The sequence below is a fragment of the Podarcis erhardii genome, assembly GCF_964252035.2.
Source record: "Podarcis erhardii genome assembly, chromosome: 8".
In the NCBI taxonomy this organism is placed as follows: Eukaryota; Metazoa; Chordata; class Lepidosauria; order Squamata; family Lacertidae; genus Podarcis; species Podarcis erhardii.
In genome coordinates, this window is record NC_138499.1 from 79810668 (window position 1) to 79829559 (window position 18892).

The window sequence follows — 18892 nt, forward strand, 5'->3', positions numbered from 1 at the left end:
TCATTAGAGCTGTGTTTCCCAACCTTTTTCCGACTGTGGCCCCCTTCCAAACTTGTTTCTTTCCTGTAGTCCTCCCCCCCCATGGGCATAGCCAAGGAGGGCAGGGGGGCAGCTGCCCCCCAATAAGTAAAAATCAATACAAATCAATACAAATCTGAGGTTCTGCTCATCATATACTGTGTTCCAGAAGCTTTGGATTTTTTTCACAGGTCCACCAAACATGTATAAGTATGTTTAAGTATAACTTTATGAAAGATACGGAAACTTCTCTAGTAGGGATAATGGACACAGATATAGCAAGAAAAGATCAGAAAATATTCCTCTATGCCACAGGAGCAGCAAGGATCCTAACAGCTAAAAACTGGAAAAAAGAAACTGTGCCAACAAAAAAGGAATGGCAAGACAAACTGTTAGAGTATATTGAACTGGCTAGATTAACAGAGGCAATTAGAGATCATACTACACAAGAGTTTCAAAAAGCATGGGGGAAATGCAGAGAATACTTCACAAAACAGTGCCCTAAAATACATACCTGGACTTGTTTCGATTGAAGTCTGCAGGAGACTTTGTGGATATTTAAGTTATAATTAGAAAAATCTTAATAATTATTCATAAAGGAAATAGTTTAAGTGTAAAGAAAATGAAGGAACATTCTTCCACCTCTGGTGGACATGCCCTAGAGTGAAGGCTTGCTGGGAAATGATATATAATGAGCTGAAAAAGGTATTTAAGTATACCTTCCCTAAGAAACCAGAGGCCTTCCTTCTGGGTATTGTCGGCCAGAGGGTGTTAAAGAAGGACCGAACATTTTTTATGTATGCAACTACAGCAGCAAGGACACTTGTCGCTAAGCATTGGAAAACCCAAGATTTACCCACACTGGAAGAATGGCAGATGCAACTGATAGACTATATGGAATTAGCTGAGATGACTGGCAGAATCCGAGACCTGGGAGAAGAGACGCTAGAAGAAGATTGGAAGAAATTTAAGATCTACCTACAAAAATATTGTAAATTATATGAATGTTAAGAAGGATGCTAGAGTATAAACAACTGGGCACCATTAAGTAAAATATGTGATATATGAAGATAAGTTAAATTTAAGAAAAGAAAAAAAAATGGAGAATTTTTATGATATATTTAATATTTTAAGATTTGAATGAAGGATATCTAAAATTAGAGATACAATATTGGAAAATTAGACAACAAGAATGAAAATAAGAGGATAAATTTGTTGGGGAAAAAAATTTGGTCAGGAAAGCAGGAGTGGGGGATGTGAGGGAGTCCAAAGATGATAAGAAAATTATGTTAAGAGATGTGCTTCATTGTTTTGTTTATTGGTATTGTAATTAAACTAAAAAATTGTTAATAAATATATTTTAAAAAAAAACATAAAGGAAATAGTTTATAAGAAGTAAATAAGGAGGCCAGATACTGGATAAAGGAAGTCTTTTATTTCATTGTTTGTATTGTTGTATGTTATGCTCACTGTATGTTCACGTTTAATGAGGGTGGATTGTGTATTGGGGGTGGGGGGTTATGTTATGTTGTAAATAAAATTACAATTATTTTTTTAAAAAAAAACAAATCTGAGGTTCTGACCCCCCCCCATGGGCTACACCCATGCCCCCTCCCACCCTACAGGTAGAAAGTTAGTGATTTAAATATTTTGTTTGTAAATAGATCATGTCTTGTTTATAATTTTTATAATTTATACAAAATACAACTACATAAATTGATAGGAACATAATGAAATAATGTTGAAGCAGAAAAACATGGAATCATCTTTCAACCTCCTGTAATGTAGGAAACTCAGCTAAGGTATCCATGACAGGTGGCCACCTAACCTCTGCTTAGAAACCTCCAAGGAAGGAGAGTCAAGAACCTCCCGAGTGAGATCCATTTTCCATGTATTATAAAAAGTAAACAACACATATTTGACCCCAGTTATTTGACACAAAGAGGGAAGCCTACAGATACAGTCCAAAAAGTGCACAAGGAGTTATGCACCTATGGGAGAATTTTAAAAAGCAAGTGGTCCTCACTGACCTGGTACAAAAAGATATTGTCATCCAGAGGAGTCCTTGCTGCGTTGATAAAACACTATAGCCCCACACACCCTTACCTGGGAGTAAGGCCCACTGAACTCAGTGCGGCTTCCTTCTGAGTAGACAGTTATTTATTAGATGCAAGTCAGCAGCACCAGATGACTCCACTCGACTAGGCGCTGGGGTGGATTTCACCCCATGTCTTGCAGAGCTGGGCCGACACTGCCAGTGGGCCCTGTGTCCCTTGGCAACATCTGAAGGCCCTTGCAGAGTCAGGCCCAGGCTGCCACTGGGCCCAACACTGGCAGCAGCAACGAGCAGCTCCGGCTCGCCCAGCTCTACCCCACCACCGCACTTACCTGACCTGGGAGTTCTGAATCTCAGGCTCTACTGGTCAAAATGGGAGGCTCAGCAATCACCCTCTCCTCCAGAAACAAACTAGGACTTCTCCAAGAAAATGCAGGTGGCTAAAAGGAGCATTAGGCCCTAGTGGGCTGCCCCCTTATCCACTTGTGATTGGCCAAGCGGACAACCAGTCAATCAGAATTTTTTTAATGCTATTTTTCTTCACTTCTCACTTCTCTCTTTGCCCTCCCACCAGCCTAGTGCTGTGCCCCCCCCATTTATTCAATTTTCACCTGTGCCCCCCCGAATATCCTATATCCCCCATGGGGTTGTTGGTTTCTGTTTATGCCACTATGCAGTGCTTGGAGTCACCAGATTCTGTTTACATTCCAGAGACATTCCAGACTGTTGGAAGTCTCACAGAAGACGGGAGACGGATGTGATGTTAGTGGTTTCCTGTTCCTTTGTTTTCCAGTTGCTCTCTGCTTTCACAGAGAGAGCATGTATATTTCTTTTCTGTCTGCGTAGTTAGAAATAAAACCTTGCAATGTAGCTCATAAATCTCGTCACTTCTGCTGCCTTGATACTCTGCCCAATGGGGAACGTGCCTGGAGGCTTATCAAAGGCTCAGATTGTTAATTATCGTCGGAGAAGATTCCGGAGGACTCGACAGGAGGATGAGCTTTTCAGCTCGGTCGTAGCGGAGGTTCCAACAGGGGTCATATGGCCCCTGGTTGGAAAACATTGCATTAGAGAACCCTGAACTCCTTGGATTATGACCCTCTTGATATGGGTGTCAAATTATGCATTACCTTAATCAAATGGCTTGCGTTGACCCACATCTTCTCCCCATATATCTCAGCAACATTTAGTTATAGCAGATAAATGATCTGACAGGATCATGCTCGGCATTCCCCCATGCCTGCTCCACTTTCGACTTGTGGGAGCTGAAGAAATGTTGAGCACAATGGCATAGCATCATCCATCTCCTTCAATTTAAGGCATGGCACAGTGGGGAGATGTGGCTCAGAGGCAGCTACACCTTTAAGGCAATGAACAATTAAACTGTTTGCAAATTCACACAAAAGCATTTGCTGCCTCACTCAAGAACAGCAATTCCAAAGCAGGGTTTATGTGACACTCGTTGAAAATATGTCATTTTCAAAAACGACACAGAGCAGTCTGGATTATGTTATTTTTCCACTTTGTTAAACATTGTTCTATACATGTATTGTATTCCCTGTGTTTATTTTCCATGATTCATCTATCCAGGCAGCCTGGATTCCATTAAGAATGAAAGAAAAGAAAATAGGAATTCTTGAACAAATCCTAGTTTCAATTTGCTTGCAAAAACTGGAACTTCCAGTCCCCTAATCTGACTTCTTTGACAGTACCAACTGGGCATTGGGGTGGCAGGAGATGACATTTCAATTTTAGTTGGTGGTCGATTTTACATTATGTTTATTTACGTATTTGTTTAGTTTCTATTATCAATTAAGTTCTAGGTTTTTATTGTTCTCTGTGAACGTGGACTGCAGCTGTTCCCAACTGTGACATTCCTCCATCCATCTGCCGAGAAGATGGTGGGTGGCTTGGCTGTGACTGCTGTTGATGGGAAATGGCATTGTGGGAACAGTAGTTCAGCCACAGAGTGAAGCACAGTAGCAGAGACAGATTATTTGATTCTGAGCATGTAGAGTCTAGAGATAAAAGTGCAGAGAGATCCAGTGAGTTGAGTTGCCAGGGCATTCCAGGGAAGATCTATGTTAGGGTCCTGAGGGAATGGTGGAATGGAAAAGGGAAAGAGTCTTTTCCACACTGATTTTGGGGGCAAGACAACTGGGGAATGGACAGAGTACCATAGCTGTCAACGTTTCCCTTTTTTAAACGGAAATTCCCTTATTCCGAATAGGATTCCTTGCAAGAAAAGGGAAACGACAGCTATGCAGAGTACAGCAGCCCCCACAAGGTGATTTGGAACGCTGGCTTATTGTAAACACCCTCAAAAAGAAAGCAATTTTGCAAAATATAAAGATACAAAAATGCTGTTTATAAAAAAAATCTTGATAGAAGCTACACAGACATATTATCAAAACTTAACTTATACAAGAACACAGTGCTTTTTTCTAATAAAAAAATATATGTTTAGGGGGACTCTCATTTTCCTACTCATATTGAAATACTGACCCTCAATGAGGCCAAACTTTGATTCACAAAATATTTAGGGGTATGCGTATCCCTGTGTCCCCCCCAGAAAAAAAAGCACCGCAAGAACGTATCTGGCATACATTAGAGCGTACTAAAAGTATCAGTGTCAAAAGCAGCATTCACTGTCAGTGCAACTTAGCTAACTAATCAACGGTGAATTGGTTAAGTAGGCCAATTCAACATTTCCATTTTATTACAAGAGATGAATTTAATTGTATTGCCTTGAGGTAAGGAAAATCAGGTATGGGTCCTGTTCCTGTGTCTCTGGAACCAGCCAAAATGCATGAATAAGTAGGTTGCAGAGGTGGGAAAATTTGCCACATAATAGTATCCTATGTGCTGATGCCTCTCCTTTGAATGAATGTAAATTGTGATCTTGAAGATAAGACTTACCGTATATACTGGAGTATAAGCCGACCTGAATATAAGCCAAGGCACCTACTTTTGGCACAAAAAACTGGGAAAACTTATTGACTCAAGTATAAGCCAGTTCACCACACCACAAACTGGTGGTGGCGGCAGCGGTGGAGGAAGATCAAGCAGCTCGTTCCTCCTCTGCCACCACCGACAGCGGCAAAGATAGAGGAGGAGGAAGGAGCAGCCCAAAAGGACCCTCACTTGAGTATAAGCCGAGGGGGGCTTTTTCAGCATAAAAAATGTGCTGAAAAAGTCAGCTTATACTTGAGTATATATGGTATGTTGCTTTGCCATCTCCCAATGGTGGCCACTCAACATTCAGTGCCATGCATTTGTTAGAGAAATAACTGCCAGGCAACTAACAATCATGCTATTGTCCTAGTGTTGTTGTTTAGTCGTTCAGTTGTGTCCAACTCTTCATGACCCCATGGACCAGAGCACGCCAGGCACTCCTGTCTTCCACTGCCTCCTGCAGTTTGGTCAAACTCATGCTGGTAGCTTCGAGAACACTGTCCAACCATCTTGTCCTCTGTTATCCTCTGTTATCCCTTCTCCTTGTGCCCTCCATATTTCCCAACATCAGGGTCTTTTCCAGGGAGTCTTCTCTTCTCATGAGGTGGCCAAAGTATTGAAGCCTCAGCTTCACGATCTGTCCTTCCAGTGAGCACTCAGGGCTGTTTTCCTTAAGAATGGATAGGTTTGATCTTCTTGCAGTCCATGGGACTCTCAGGAGTCTCCTCCAGCATCAAAATTCAAAAGCATCAATTCTTTGGCGATCAGCTTTCTTTATGGTCCAGCTTTCATTGTCCTAGTAGCATGGGTGAAAAGTGGTGCCTATCTGCCTGAAGAGAGATGAAATGTCCAATTGAGAAGATGACAAATTAAAAAAGGAAAATAAAGAAGCCCCTTTGTAGTCTGGGATGCAAAGGACCCGTTCCAATGAAACTGGTTGGCAACATGTGAACATGTGAACATAGAGAGCAGTGTTAATCTGTCTCCCTCTCTCCACATGAGGAAACATCAACATGAGGTTACAGAGGCAAGTCTTCCATTGAAGGTCATAATGAAATCATAATGGGCAGTCAGCATAAGATCATGTTGGCCATTAGGCAGTCATTGTAGGGGGCAAATACTAGGCAAATACTTGAGGATTTTCCTCAAGACTACAGCAGGGGTTTAAACATTTTAATGCCCTCACCATATCAGGTCTGATTTCATTAAGTATCAGCCGCTGCCAGTTGATGCTATTTTGGGGTGGCATTCAACTAAACCATGGGTAGGCAAACTAAGGCCCGGGGGCCAGATCTGGTCCAATCACCTTCTAAATCTGGCCCACAGACGGTCCAGGAATCAGCATGTTTTTACATGAGTAGAATGTGTCCTTTTATTTAAAATGCATCTCTGGTTTATTTGTGGGGCCTGCCTGGTGTTTTTACATGAGTAGAATGTGTGCTTTTATTTAAAAAGCATCTCTGGGTTATTTGTGGGGCATAGGAATTCGTTCATCCCCCCCCCCAAAAAATATAGTCTGGCTCCCCACAAGGTCTGAGGGACAGTGGACCGGCCCCCTGCTGAAAAAGTTTGATGAGCCCTGTAAACTTTATTCAAAGTAGACCAGTTGGAATTAATGGACCTCATGTGTTCATGTTCTATAATTTCAATGGTCTACTCCAAGTACTGTAATAGTTAAATACCACTTTTCATTTAAAATAACACTACATGTTTCAGGTAGAACCCAGCTGTTCATTGCTTTGCTAAAGTGGGCACTTCAAAAAACATAAAATCCAACTTTCGAAACTAATTATTCTTGAACAACTTAGAAACAAGAAAGATCCGCCTTGTCTATACTTTCTTTGCTTCCCATTTTAGTTTCAGTTAATTCAATATATAGAAAACTATATTGACTAATCTTGTATTGGTTACAGTATTAACCACTGTGGCACTGAATTGGCACTCCCCTTCCAACACCCACACATTCTTTCACAAGTCGTACTGACTGTGTAAGAGAGATCCTTATATTGCTCCTATTTATATTGCAGATCCAACTGGCTCACTTTGTTTTATTATATCTGGTGCATGTTAAATAGGAGTTTCTTTATGTGCTCTGTGGACAGCATTGGCTTAGGATACTGAGGGGAAAGACAGTTGAATGATTACAATAGATGGGAGTAGCAAGGAGATATAATGAATCATTACAGACCGTTCACATTTTTGCTTAAATGAATCTAGCCTTTTCGTCTGCAATCAAATATACAGTCAAATGCATTTGAAAATAATCATCAAAATCTCAAAAATGATTGACTACTGGGGATGCTATAACTGAACTCTACTCATGCTTACCCAGCTCAGTTTACTGGGATACTAAATCTGTGTATCAATTTATCACTTCTGAGATTAGTGTAATATATAGTGTATAATTATGCCCTTTATTGCAGTAAGTACAGAAGGATACTAAAGGAACCCCAGTGTACTCTTCCTAGCCTGGTCTCAGACTCACTATTAGCATAGAAGTTAAATTCATAGCTGTGTCTCAGCAGCAGTAACAATCTTAATTAAAGTTCATGAGGCACTTGGATGCCTTCAGAAGAAATGTGTCTGAAGGAATATTATAATTGCCAGCTAAGATTACTTTACAAAGCCCGAAGTGAGAATTGATTTGATATTTTACTCCAGAGCGGTACTGCAAGACCTGTGGCCCACGTGCTCTAGATAACTTTGCTTGTTTCTGTGGATTGCCAAATACAGTACTACAAAAAAATGAGAGGAGGGGCTGTTTATGGCACCTGTGTGGCGAGTCACAGTACATGAGTAGTGTGCTGTTTTTGGCTTGGTGGGCTGCAGGTTTTTTTATTATTATTTTATTGTTGTTGTTTTTTTGAGTTCGGAATTTATATTATCTCCTTCCAATTTTTAATTCCCATACATTTTTTTCCTTTCCATCCCTTGCCACCTCCCCCCGCCCCCATATCCATTGGAAGAGTTCAAACAATTCTCCTCAGCCACGGGCATAGCATCTTTAGTTTCCACCGAATGTTTTTTGTTCCAGTAGTTTTTATCCATTGAAGATGGGGGTTCCATCTGTTCCTTAGCGTGGTGGACTTGATTTTCCACGTCGTGACCAGCTTTGAAGGTAAGCTGGTCACCTTTCTCTACAGCCGTGTTCCCAAGTATACCCATTGTTATGAAATCAAAGTCTATTGAAAGCTTCACTTTAAAAATTTCATTATTAACCTTTAGGATTTTATTCCAGAATTCCTTTACCTCTGGGCATTCCCAGTACATATGGGAAAACCATCCCTTGGCTTGCTTACAGTGCCAACAGTTAGAATTCAATCCTGGCACCATATTAGCTAGCTGAGCCAATGTTCTGTACCATTTTAGAATTTTAATTCCAGCTCTCTAAATTGGGCTGCAGGTTTTATAACCCTGATCTTCCTGTTCCTCATTTTTCTTCTTTCGTAGGTTCCCGGTTGTGTTAGAGGCACCTTGGACAGATCCCACTTCACCCAGAATCCCTCCAAGACATCCTGCTTCAGGGATGCAGGATTCATACAAATCGGCTGCACGCCTAGAATCTTTTCATGTATTTTCTACCAGGCTGCAAAGAACAGAAGTAATGCAGTTTCTTTCATGGTATATTTTACCTGAAATGTTGCATATCAAGAAAGATATTCTACTCTATTTTGGGTGGAATCCAACGTTACGCTGCTGTGAGCATTCCATCTGTGCAGGCATTTTAGTTTGCCAGACAGAATGATGTTCCCTCGCCTCTCCTTGTGCACTGTTCCAGGGGTTGTCCTGACACACACACCCCGAGCCAATTTTGGGATGTGTGGAGGAGGACGGAAAACACTGTTGCACAAACAGAAGTCCATGCATGGCGCTGCCGCTGGTGGGGCTGGCCAGGTGAACTTAACCCTATTGGTTTAACAGGAAATGCTTTAACACTATATTAAATACTATTTGAAAACTCTCTCTGTGTGTATGTGTTTTGGAGTTACAGGTGGCACAATTTGACGGCATGTTTTCACATGAATATATAAGATAAACATGTTGATTTATTTAAAAGGGTGACGTCAGATTGTGTCTGTTTTCATTTTCCTGATTTTCACTGCTTGTATTTTGCTGATTTGTGAGAAGTAAGTACTTTGTTGTTGCTTAGCAACCTGAACTGCTATGGTGGCTAAAGGTTCGGAGGATTCGTATATGTCTGTGCTATATGCAGCTGAATGATTTGAGGTGCCCTGTTAAGGATATTAAAATAATCCCTCTATTTTCAATTATACTTGTTGTAAAGTAACACTAATTGTATTCTCACCCCCGCCCCGCCCCCGGTACTTTGTGCTCTTAGAAGTGGGGGAAATTAATGTTTTCCCCACTACTAATTATGCAAGCAGAAACCAAGTTATTTCTTCATTGTTGTGAACAGAGTGATTTCACTGCAATGTTATCAAAATGTACATACACCAGGAACTCAGAAAGATAGAGACAAACCATTGCTTAATTTTGATCACTTTGTCTACTATGAGGGACACGGGTGGCGCTGTGGTCTACACCACTGAGCCTCTTGGGCTTGTTGATCGGAAGGTCAGCAGTTCGAATCCCCACAACAGAGTGAGCTCCTATTGCTCTGTCCCAACTCCTGCCAACCTAGCAGTTCGGAAGCACGCCAGTATAAGTAGATCAAAAGGCCTGTGGCAGGAAGGTAAACAGCGTTTCCATGCACTCTGGTTTCTGTCACAGTGTGCCAGAAGTGGTTTAGTCATGCTGGCCACAAGACCCAGAAAGCTGTCTGTGGACAAACGCTGGCTCCCTCGGCCTGAAAGTGAGATGAGCGCTGCAACCCCAGTCGCCTTTGACTGGACCTAACCATCCAGGGGTCCTTATGAGTGTCAGCAACTTCCCAGGGTTTCACAGAGGGCATCTCCTCCCAGCCCTACTTAGCAGTGCTGGGGCTTGAACCAGGGAACATCTGCCTACAAAGCAAAAGCTATTTGTCAGAGGTTTGCCTGTTTTGTTCCTGCTGTGCTTGTGCTTCGATTTCTAAGTGGGGCTCCATGAATCTCACTTTCCCCTCCCACCTCTTGCAGATCTTAGGCCAAGACAGAAGACATCTTTGGACATTCTTTGATCCTTTGATGAACCCCAAAGAAGCAAGGAGTGGAACAGTGTTGACCAGGCCCACCTCAAAGGCTACATGTGCCTCCTGACATCTGCATGTACATCTGTAGCAAAAGGGGCTTCTTACTGATAGTGGTACTCAGAAAGACTTTCCTGACAATTTGAGGTTGAAGACTCTGAGGCAGTCCCTGTGTGTACAACTACAGACCCTCTGAGTGTTCCTATTTCCAAGGACAGCCCCAGATTTACAGAAGCCGTCCTGCTTTCTGAATAATAGTTAGTTAGTTAGTTAGTTATTTAGTTATTTAGTTAGTTAGTTATAGCCCACCCATCTGGCTGGGTTTTCCCAGCCACTCTGGGTAGCTCCCAACAGAATATTAAAAACACAATAAAACATCAAACATTAAAACTTCCCTAAACAGGGCTGCCTTCAGATGTCTTCTGAAAGTCAGATAGTTGTTTAAGATAGTTGTTTATTTCTTTGACATCTGATGGGAAGGCATTCCACAGGGTGGGCACCACCACCGAGAAGACCCTCTGCCTGGTTCCCTGTAACTTCGCTTCTTGCAGTGAGGGAACCGCCAGAAGGCCCTCAGAGCTGGACCTCAGTGTCCAGGCAGAATGATGGGAGTGGAGACACTCATTCAGGTATACTGGGCCAAGGCCATTTAGGGCTTTAAAGGTCTACACCAACACTTTGAATTGTGCTCTGAAACATACTGGGAGCCAATGTAGGTCTTTCAGGACCAGCATTATATGGTCTCAGAGGCCACTCCCTGTCACCAGTCTAGCTGCTGCGTTCTGGATTAGTTATAGTTTCTGGATCACCTTAAAGATAGCCCATGTAGAGCACATTGCAATAGTCCAAGCAGGAGATAACTAGAGCATGCACCACTCTGGTGAGACACTCTGCGGGCTGGTAGGGTCTCAGCAGGCATACCAGATGGAGCTGGTAGACAGCTGCCCTGGACACAGACTTGACCTGTGCCTCCATGGACATGCTTTCCCTTAGAACATCCCTATTTTCATTGGAGAAATGTTGGAGGCTATGGAATTATGTGACCCCCCCCCCAAGCTTGTTTCTGCAAATGGAGTAAGGGATCAGATGAAAGAACTATGGAAGAATGGGTAGGAGCAACCATGACTATCTCATCTTTCACTCATACAGGTTGCAATTTGAGAGTCATACTATGATGCAATGATGCTCTCCAGATTTAATAATTAAACCAATGTGACTAGAAAGCCGTGATTATAAGCTGTGACTGCAGTTAGGGGTGTAAGAAGACAGTACTTTGCATTCTGACCTGTATGCATCACAATTGCTTCTGCTCCCAGTCTGCTGCATCTGTTTTCCTCAAATACTCAGATCACTGTCGCCTATTTAATGTAACTTACGTACCTTACATTCATTTTCACGTAAAGGTCAAAACAGGAAAAGTAAAAACAAACAAACAACCCATCATTAATTATGGATCATTTGCAGGCTGCAAAAACAACCACAGTGATGTGAATAGCAACCGATCATATTCGCTTAACTTGGTTTCCATTCCTCACCACAAACAAACATGCAAACTGCAGCAATTTCCGCTTCCTTTTCTCTTTTAATCTGAATCCCCAAACTTCTGTAGTTTCAATTAGCTGCCTTCATTGCAATAGATAGCTTGTCTGTCAATAAGTATGCCAGACTGCTTGGAAAATGCACTGACGTCTTATTTTTTGTTATGACTGGAAGAAGCCTCTATCAAGAACACATTTAAACATAAATATATGTCCTTTTGCTTCTGTGGATGTGTTAACTGAAAATAATAATGAAAATCATCATCATCATCTCAGCCCTTACAACTCAAGGACAAAACCACTTGGTTGGCAATACCCTAGGGAGAGGTTGGTTGCTCGAAAGGGTTACTTTAAATTCAAAGTAATCTTGTTTCTTGGGTGAATTAGTCTAGGTATGCCAGCTGCCAGCAAAGAAAACGGAACACTGAAAAATGTGTTGAGCAGATGTGCAGGCATATCCACCCCCTCCACCTTTCCTTATTTAAAGTAATGAGAACATTTGCAAGGACACTGATAACATCATTAATTTTAATAATTGTGCACCTATTATATTTTAATAGGAGACTGTGTTGCACTCAATTTGCAACACAGAAGCATGAAATCATTCACTGGATAGCAAAAGTGAAGATATTTTGCTTTGTTGGTGAGTTCCAGAAGAGTTGTGTGAGTCTGTGGTTGTGAATCTGTAAGGATATCAGGGGGTTACTCGAGAGCAATCAGGCAAATGCCTCCCTGGTCGGCTGTAAAGCCTCGTTATTGGTGCCAAAAACCCTTCACCATGCAGAGTGCCACTCTTCCGTGGCTCGCTCATTCACTGGCAGAATCTGTGAGTGGGCGGTCCTTAAACCATCCCCAGCAGAGTAGTTTCTTGACACCCAATGTGCGCCTCCCCTCTCGGCGCAAAACCCTACTGCGCAGGGAGGGTGTGGGCAACGGAGGACCTCTCTCCTCCCCGCTTTGCCCAGGCAAGGTGTCCTGGCACCGCCTCGCATCCTCCAAGCCCTGAAGCTCCTCTCCACTGGAGGCGTGGTTACTCTCCTCCGCTGGGGAGGTGCTGCTTCCATCGATCTTTGGGGGCTCGCTGTAATCCACCCAGCTTTTCCCCTCTTGCCCCTGAGCCAATGGCAGTTCCCTCACAGAATCCAACTAAGAACCCCACAGTTTCTTAAAACTAACACATGGGAGCATCCTCAAAAGGCTGAGTTTCCTCACCTACTCTGCCCCATCCCCTGCCTTGGAGGCCTTATCACAGGTGTGAAGAAGCTGTTGCCCTCCAGATGTTGATGAACTACAGTTCCCACCAACCCCGGCAAGCATGGTGAATGGTATGGGGTGATGGGGCTGTAGTTGAGCAACATCTGGAGGTCCGGATTTTCTTCATTCCTGCCTTATAAGAAGCCCCTGTCTGGAAGGTGTCTGCTTAAGAGGAACCACCAAAGAGAACCAATTGGTGGTGTGGGAGGTCTATCTGGTGGAGGTTGATCTGGTTGCCTTGAGCCCTGTCTCCTTGGCAGGAGAGCAGGACTATAAGAGCAAGGTAAGACTGTTTCGTTTCCACCTAGCCTCCTCTTCTCCTCGTATCGCTTTTGTCAGATGAGTGTAATGACTGGGTAACTAAACTAACGGGTCCTGATCTATCAGAACAGCAACTATGAGTCACTGAGGAGAAAGAATGAATACTCTTTTAACATCTAGTTCCTGCTCCTCACATTAATGCTTTTCCAGGAACTGCAACAGATGAGGGGTCCTGTGCCTTTGGTAACTGTTCATGGACATATCATAGACTCCAGGTCAGGCAGAAGAGACAACAGAAGAGACAGCTGAGAGACCCCCAAGGGAGAGTCTTTAGAATCTAGCTTGTCCATCTCACATGAGCTTTCCTCCAGGAAACAGTGAGGACCGCACTAGGAGCTGTAGCATCTAACCCTGAAATGGGTGTGGAGGTCCTTTCCCACCAAGACTCTGATAGCTACCACAAGTTCCTGACCTTGACAGTCATGTCTGGGTGTTAGAAGGTATCTCCTGGACCTCTTGCAGATGGTGGTTTGGATGGGTAGCCCCACACAGGGGACACCAAATGGACCTTTCTCATGGGTATTGCCACTTTTGTGAACAAAGACAAGGGCACCACCCTGTTCTTCAGGTGATGTTGGACTCCTCTTGTGCAAGTAGGAGAGATAATTGGTTTTTTTGTCCCAGTCTCATACCCTCCATTAGTTTACAGATTGGGAGGTTTAAAGTACCCTCATCCTCACTCTGAAAGCCTGACCCAATATGTCTGAGGCCACATCTTTTCCAAGCTGTATGCCACATTAAATCACACTGCAGCAGCATGTAAGCATAAGAAGGTGTATTAGGTAAACTGAATATAACATTTTAAAAAGTCAAGAACATTTAATCAGAATGTTTAATCTTAAAACCTATCTACAAGTAATTATAGAATAATTGCAACTCAGGCACATCTAGTCATTGTTAATTAAATGTGAATTAATCAATTCGTTTACATTTACTGTCTCGAAAGTCAGTTTTGGGACAGATGCAAATGTGTTCACATTAGCAATTGCTTTTAAAAAGCATCCCCCAAAGAGACAGAAACCAGGGGCTGCCCTTAGTAAATAGGGACAGGTGGAATGTTTGCCACATATAGAATGAATGTGTAAGGTGTGGGCTTTCCATGCATTTGAGCCAGAAGCTGCAGTTAGTGCAGAATGGTGCAGCATGATTGCTGACCAGAGTGAGGCCTTGTCAGCATATGACACCTGTGGTCAGAGACCTGTTTGTTGATTTGCTAGCAAGATAAATTCAAGTGCTACTATTAGTATGATAAAAAAACGTAAAGGACCCCAGATGGTTAAGTCCAGTCAAAGATGACTATGGGGTTGCGGCGCTCATCTTGCTTTCAGGCCAAGGGAGCCGGCGCTCGTCTGCAGACAGCTTTCCGGGTCATGTGGCCAGCATGACTGAAATGTTTCTGGTGCAACAGTACACCGTGACGAAAACCAGAGCGTACAGAAACACCATTTATCTTCCCCACCACAGTGGTGCCTATTTATCTACTTGCACTGGTGTGCTTTCCAACTGCTAGGTTGGCAGGAGCTGGGACCGAGCAACGGGAGCTCACCCTGTCGTGGGGATTCGAACCGCTGACCTTCCAATCGGCAAGCCCAAGAGGCTCAGTGGTTTAGACCACAGTGCCACCCACTTCACTATTACTATTACTATTACTATTACTATTACTATTACTATTACTATTACTATTACTATTACTATTACTATTACTATTACTATATAAAGCCCTTAACAGCTTGGGACCAGTTTAACTGCAAGATTGCCTTACACCTTATATGTCCACTTGACTACTTTGATCTGCAGAACTGGCACTTACAGATCCCACATAATACCTGTTCTGCATTTGTAATAAATCAATCTTTAAGTGTAACAGCACTTAATCTTTGGAACTCCCTCCCTATTGACATTGGTGGTGCCTCAATTGTACTCTCTTTGTTGTTGTTTAGTCGTTTAGTCGTGTCCGACTCTTCGTAACCCCATGGACCAGAGCACGCTAGGGACTCCTGTCTTCCACTGCCTCCCGCAGTTTCCCGCAGTTTACTCTCTTTAGTACCTCCTAAAAACACTTGTTTAGGCAAACAATTTCCCAGATATGGATATCATTGATGTGTGTTTTAATCTGTTTTTAGTATATTGCATGGCAAGGCCCGCAAACCAGCCCCTCGTTAAAATAAAATTCACACTGACACAGAATTTTGGTTTAAGGTTATTGGGCAAAATTTTAGGCCACAACTTTATTGATTACAGAAATGTGAGCAGTATTGGCTTAGGCAGTGGCAAAGGATTATATTTTATATATATATATATAAATTTTTATTAAGATTTTAAAGGTTACAGAAAAAAAGGAAAAGAATATATATATATATATATATATATATATATATATATATATATATATATATATATTTGCTTTCGTAGATTTTCACGGGTACAGGAATGCAGGTTTTGGTGTCCTCGGGTGTCTTCCCGTGTAAAAGTTGGGGTGTCTAGGCGACGTTTCGACGAGGTCTCACTCGTCATCTTCAGGCTGGTGCTTTCGGCTTCTTGTTACTGGAACAGAGCAGGATCTCAGTGTTTGAGTTCCTATAAATACTGTAGAGGGGGTGTGGTGTATAGCCTCCAATGTTCTGGGCAGAGAGGAAGTTCCCAGGCTAGTGTGCCTTTTCTTCTTTTGTTCCTTAATTACTTGAGAGATATCTTGAGTGATTTCTTGAGTGATATCCTGAGTACCACTTAGGTGGGTCATTAGGTGTGGATTAGTTGTTAAAGTCTTTGTGTCTTGACCTCTTGAACTTTGTGAAGAGTTTTCCTGAGAAGATGGCTGTACTGTACTTAGTTGTGCTCTGGCTTGGCTTCGTGTATAGGGGCGAGCTGTGGTTTTGTGGCTTGTGTCAGCCAGATCTGTGTAGGGATTGCAGGGGGGTGCAGCATCCGGAGGTGCCACCATGGATTGGCTACTGGATGGTGTCTGTAATTCATCTGTGGAGAGGATCTGGGTTTGGGTCTGGTGTGGTTGATTGGTGTTGGCGTTCTGTGTGCCTCTGGATCTGGTGTCAGTTTTTGTGGGGAGGGCTAATTTCCAGATGTCTGGCAAGCGGGATGTGTCGTCACGCTTGTTCATGTTGTGAGGGTGTTTCTCTATCTCGATGGCTTCCATGATTATTCTCTTGTGGTGATGTTCCGTGTTAAAGAGCAATTTGGAATCTGCAAAATTAATTTCGTGTCCTGTTTCTTTCATGTGTTGGAAAAGAGAGGAAGTTTTTTCTTCTTTTTTGACGGCATTCTTGTGTTCTGCGATACGTGCATTTATTCGTCTGTTTGTTTGTCCAATGTACGTGGCTGGGCAGACTTTGCAGGGTATTTCATAGATCCCTTGGTTTTCCAACTGGATTTTATCCTTGGGGTTTCTGAGGATATTGGCTATTTTTTGGTTGGTGCAAAAGGCTGTTTTGATATTGTGTTTATGGAGGATTTTGCTAATTTTATCTGTAGTGCCCTTGATATAAGGGAGGAGGGCCATGCCATTGTTTTCTTCTGTGTCTTGGTTTTTGGGGGGTGTTTCCTTTTGGATTAGCTTCGTAATCCTGTTTTGCTGGTATCCATTGGCAATTAACTGACAAAGACCACTTGACAATTACCACTTGACAAAGACCACTTGACAAAGACCACTTGACAATTGGCAATTAGCTGACAAAGACCACTTGACAACTGAGTTACAGAATCTCTCAAACGTGTTAATTGCCAATGGATACCAGCAAAACAGGATTACGAAGCTAATCCAAAAGGAAACACCCCCCAAAAACCAAGACACAGAAGAAAACAATGGCATGGCCCTCCTCCCTTATATCAAGGGCACTACAGATAAAATTAGCAAAATCCTCCATAAACACAATATCAAAACAGCCTTTTGCACCAACCAAAAAATAGCCAATATCCTCAGAAACCCCAAGGATAAAATCCAGTTGGAAAACCAAGGGATCTATGAAATACCCTGCAAAGTCTGCCCAGCCACGTACATTGGACAAACAAACAGACGAATAAATGCACGTATCGCAGAACACAAGAATGCCGTCAAAAAAGAAGAAAAAACTTCCTCTCTTTTCCAACACATGAAAGAAACAGGACACGAAATTAATTTTGCAGATTCCAAATTGCTCTTTAACACGGAACATCACCACAAGAGAATAATCATGGAAGCCATCGAGATAGAGAAACACCCTCACAACATGAACAAGCGTGACGACACATCCCGCTTGCCAGACATCTGGAAATTAGCCCTCCCCACAAAAACTGACACCAGATCCAGAGGCACACAGAACGCCAACACCAATCAACCACACCAGACCCAAACCCAGATCCTCTCCACAGATGAATTACAGACACCATCCAGTAGCCAATCCATGGTGGCACCTCCGGATGCTGCACCCCCCTGCAATCCCTACACAGATCTGGCTGACACAAGCCACAAAACCACAGCTCGCCCCTATACACGAAGCCAAGCCAGAGCACAACTAAGTACAGTACAGCCATCTTCTCAGGAAAACTCTTCACAAAGTTCAAGAGGTCAAGACACAAAGACTTTAACAACTAATCCACACCTAATGACCCACCTAAGTGGTACTCAGGATATCACTCAAGAAATCACTCAAGATATCTCTCAAGTAATTAAGGAACAAAAGAAGAAAAGGCACACTAGCCTGGGAACTTCCTCTCTGCCCAGAACATTGGAGGCTATACACCACACCCCCTCTACAGTATTTATAGGAACTCAAACACTGAGATCCTGCTCTGTTCCAGTAACAAGAAGCCGAAAGCACCAGCCTGAAGATGACGAGTGAGACCTCGTCGAAACGTCGCCTAGACACCCCAACTTTTACACGGGAAGACACCCGAGGACACCAAAACCTGCATATATATATATATATATACACACACACACACACACACACACACACACATAACAATCAAAAAAGAAAAAGAAAAAACAATGCATATAAAAAAATCATCAAAAAAAGAAAAAAGAAACAAATCAAACCTTTAAATCACTTACATTCACTTATTTCCTTGACCTCCTCACGCCTCCCATTTTTGTATTCTAATTCAGTTAGATATTCCAGCAAATCCTTCCAAATTTGTTTTTATCCTAATAGTTTATCTTAATATACTATAATTTTACATTCTCTCTTTCACCAATTCATTTTTACTTAATCCTTTATATCTTTTCTGCTAAAACCACATAATTTTTTTCCCAACATCTTTCTAACATTCCTTAATTTTACAATATTTCTAAAGATAATTTTTTAATTTCTTCCACTCTTCTTCCACAGACTCTTCTCCTTGGTCTCAGATTCTGCCAGTCATCTCAGCCAGTTCCATATAGTCCATCACCTTCATCTGCCATTCTTCCCGAGTGGGTAGCTCTTGTGTTTTCCAATACTTTGCGATGAGTATTCTTGCTGCTGTTGTAGTGTACATAAAAAGAGTTCTATCCTCCTTTCGCACCAATTGGCCGGCCATGCCCAAGAGAAAGGCCTCTGGTTTTTTCTGGAAGGTATATTTAAATACCTTTTTCATTTCATTATAGATCATCTCCCAAAAGGTCTTAATCTTTGGGCATGTCCACCAAAG